The sequence below is a fragment of the Octodon degus genome, unplaced genomic scaffold (assembly GCF_000260255.1).
Source record: "Octodon degus isolate 3935 unplaced genomic scaffold, OctDeg1.0 scaffold00084, whole genome shotgun sequence".
Classification (NCBI taxonomy): Eukaryota; Metazoa; Chordata; class Mammalia; order Rodentia; family Octodontidae; genus Octodon; species Octodon degus.
The window spans coordinates 10,240,758-10,245,201 of NW_004524660.1; positions in this window are offsets into that span (position 1 = coordinate 10,240,758).

Consider the following 4,444-nt stretch of genomic DNA (forward strand, 5'->3'; position numbering starts at 1 on the left):
TAAGAGAACACGTGTGGCAGGGCCCCTAGTACTAGGCCTCTGCCACTGGAAGGCAGCTGATCCGTGCAGTCGACAGCACAGGTTATTAGCGCAGCTTTTCCATAGGAAACCTCAGTGTGCTGAGAAATCCAACACCTTTACTTAGATCTAATGGCCTTCCATGCCCAACACGTAGCTCATACTCAGGGATTAGCCAGAATCCTAACTAGAATATCTGGAATGACTGAACATTTAAACCAGCTTAAAAGAAAAAGATAAGCAGCACCAGAAAATACCAGCTGCCTGCCTGAATTCCTCCCAAACTCAAACACAAGGACGAAGCTGACTTCTGCACACTCAAATTTTTTTTGTGATCCTTTGGGGAAAATTCACAATCACTATGAATAATCTTTGACCTTGGATGCACATCATGGGAAAACAGCAGAAGTAATAATTAGGAAGCGAGGAGTAAGAGGCAAAGGTCAGAGCAGCACAGTAAACTCTGCTTAATAAACAGCACTGCGCAGAAGTGCTGAGGCAGGAGAAGTGGCTATTGATCACATCTGCTGCCTCAAACCCCACTAACGCCATGAAATGTGGTGGCTCGCAAAGGGAGCGCACGCACCACAAGGAAAACTACAGGAAGCACCGATTCTGAGGTTCTCTTTCTTAAGGCAAGTGGAGAAAACAAGCATGGCATTTTTAAAACCAAATCTCTAAGAGATCAAAATGGTCTCTCTTTATGTTCATCTGTCACAGCTCTCCATCTCTTTCTCTTGAAGAAAATTTCTTGCTCACATAAGAAACAGCCCTGGAGACGGCAGGGTAGTTGTGGCTTTTCTTTATTGCCAGCATAATTTGGGCTTTGAAAAGTTCAAGACACATGCCCAAGGTCCTCTGTCAGACTCCCTGGCCTGGGGTGTCAGCTTGCCCGACAGCAGCCACTCAGGACCAATGCAGCTGCCTCTGGCCATTGTCACTGCTGTGGTTGCTCAGCACCCGCAGGGTGCGCACTAAGGATGGCCTTGGGTCTTGCTAACTTTCCGCTTTGCTGGCAGGGAAGATGGCTGTGAAAGGTCTTCCAGCTCCTCTCAGAGCAATACAGGAGAACCGGCCCCACCATGGGATGCAGGGCATTCAGCTGGCCCCTCAGCGCCATCTAAGCACAGGAGCTACGCTATTCCAGCTGTGACTTCACCAACAAGCCAAAGCTTTTGACTTCACAAAACAGACACTAACACCAACTCTGCTTTACCACTGAGAGGAGGAAGGAATGTTCTGGAAAGGTCACAGAGAGGTCAGAAAAGTCAGACCCAGACACAGGACACAGGTGTGGATCCAGCGAACAGAGCCCACTCCGGGAGTGACCAGCTCGTGCCTCTGCCCCAACCCCCACCCCCTCTGGCCGGCTCTGGTCATGCTGGGGATGAGAAGCCCCATCGGGTTAGCAGAGCCTGGCCACACACCTGCCCCGATCTGCCTGTTAAGGTGCAAGCCAACAGCTGTCCCTACAGGAGGGAGCATCTACCGCCAGGAGCAGGCAGGAGGCAGAGGATAAGCAGCCACGAACTCCAAACTCTCCAACCGCCCCCCAGTGCCCGTGCGGCAGAAAGCGAAGCTTCCTGTGCTGGCCCAGAGCTAGGATGGGAGCGTGTCCTGGAGCTGTCTGAGACATCCCCTAATCCTGTGGTTTTGTACTAAAATGATTATTAAGGACTTTTCCTTTACTCTCAAAAGTGCCTGAGTTTGGAAGACATGCTGCAGCCACTACGTGCTGCCTGATGTCGCTCCCGCCTCCTCCGCCACGCGTATTCATGACCTCCTGGCTCATCTTTATTCTCCGGCACCACAGCTTGCTCATAATTTCTTACATGAAAGATGCTGGTTTGCCCTACAGGCCCTTGCTCATATTTCATCCCGCTGCAGTCTCCCTTACATAAATCCCACCCTTCAGTATTAAAATGTCCATCACGGATGGCTGTGGGATTTTGTCAAAGGCGTCTTCTGCACCAAGATGAAATGTGCCTTTCGTTCTTGCGTGTGCTCGTGCTGTGTATTCTTTGTGTGTGCTGAGCACCCTTGCTCCCCTAGATGGCCCACTCTTGATCGGGATGCGTGATCTTCTCAATGATCTGTTGGACTCTGTTTGTCAGGGACTTCTTAAGGATTTTTCATCTATGTTTATTGTAGATTTGTACAATTTTCTTTTTCAGTTGAGTTTTTGTCTAGTTTTGGAATCAAGATGTTTATAGCGTCTAGGAATGAGCGTGCCAATACTTCTTGCCTTTCTCCTTCATTAAAATGTTTGAAGTGTATGGCATTCGATTTTCTCTGAAGTTCTTGCAGAATTAAGAGGTTAAGCCCATCAGATCCTGGGATTTTCTTAGCTGATAAGTTTTTATTACTGCCTCAATGTGTTGGCCTGTTAATGGATTGTTCAGTTTTTTATATCTCCTTCATTCAGTTTCAGTAGTTCATGTGTATCTAAGAATCTATCTTTTTCTTTCTGTTTTCTCTAATTAATAGAGTACAAGTTTCTGGGGAAGTTACGAATAATTGTGGTTTCAAGACCTGCAATTATTGTAAGTGCAAATACAGTGCAGGTTTTAACTCTGAAACTGGCTCTTTCCACGTGGCTTCTAGAGCTGGAAAAGGGCTCTGTAGCCCCCTCCTCTGGGCTTGGGAGTGAAGCATCAGAAGCTGCTTGGGTACGGGGTTTCCTGCATAAGGGTGGGCTGCTCTGGGAGTCAGAAATCACAGCACAGCTACACGCCAGGGTCTCTGAGGTTTTCCTCCACAGTGACTGGAGGGGGACAGGCATAAGAGACAGCCACACGTGTTTGCTGGCCGTCTGTACTGCTTCTGAAAACGTCCATTCTTGTTGCCTGTTGTTTTTTATCTGACCTTTTTGGGGTGAAGCCCTAAATTTGAGTGCTTTATATATTCTAGACATTAGTCTTCCAACAAAATAATAATTGGCAAAACAAAAAGTTTCCCTTTCTATAGCCTTTTTTTCACTCCGTCGATGTTCGCATTGATGTGCAGAAGCACGGTTCCTCTTCTATGAGAAGTGCAAAATAGGTACAATAGAAGACACAGCACGAGGAAGAAGTTCAAATGATTCCCTTAATTTCCGATCTGGTGTTTCAAAAATATTTCAATATATACGCTAGTTTACTTAATTTACATTAATTGCTCTTACTTAATTAAGAAGGTTTTATACTGTTACCTGTTCATTTCTCGGTTGTACGAGGGCCTTTTTGTCGTGACTTGTGCTCTGAGACAGACACAAACAAGGGATCAAGTGAGCCGCAGACCCCGAGGAGGGGGAGCAGTGGTGCGCTTCAGTGGTGGGGCACACAAGGGCACTGCCGCCCACGAGGAGAAGCCAGCCGAGCCACTTGGTTTGCTGCGGAAGCTGTTTCCAGAAGTGCTGGCATTAATTCAGCAGTCTGCTTGGTCCCCTTCTCTGCCTCCTTCCAGCACAGAGCTCAGTAGTGTGTAAGCTTTTGTCATCTGCCAGCGTAACCAGGGAGCGGCGCCACATCCTGGGGTGTGTGCCCAGCGGGCTCCCTGGAGCAAGGGAGCTGAAGCACCTCACAGTCCCACAGGCCATGGAGCGGTGTGAGACAGCCACGTGTCGGGAGGCACAGAGAGAACGCTAAGAGCTGCAGGGCGGAGGCAGCCCTCAGACACCGCACCCTTGACTGACGGTGCTCAGCAGGAAAGGCAGCAAGGGTTCAGCATTCACACGGCAAAATGTCAGCGCGGAAAGACACAGGGCCAACTGTGACTTGCTGTCACCCATCCCTATTGGTGGATTCCTGTATTTCAAGCCCTAAAAAGAAACCGCTCACCGAAACACTTGGAGGAATGTTTTGGACCCATATTGCTTTTTCTGTATTATGGGGTGGAGAAATATGAGCTTTTTTGTTTGTCTCTTATTTCTATCATTTTCTCTTTGGTTTTCTTTTTTCTTATTACCTTCTATTTTTCATGTTTTTATTTTTTCATTTACTTTTACCTAATTCTATGAACTTTCTTTTCTTCTTTAATTGGACTTTTATCTCACTCTTGTCTTCTCATCTTCCTTTTTCTTTTTCAAATATTATTTCTTTCATTTTCTCTTCCCCACTCCTTCATTTCATTGCTATTACTATTAAGTTTAATTAATTTTAGCTAGTTATTTGATTCTATGCTATTGTTGCTCAATTCCTTTGTATTGTGAATGATACTATCGTCTTTGCTTTTAATTAATATTTATTATATGCAATGTTTAGTTTGTTTTTCTGTCCTAATTATTATTGAAGAACTCTTTTCTATTGTTAAGGATAGCACAGTTGTAACTATCACTGACTTATACTATGTCAATAATTGATTTTTCTGTGGCTATTATTAAGGCTGGCTTCTTTCCTCTTGTTGATGGTGGGATAGTAGTTTGTTTTAATTGGTTTTCACTATGTGC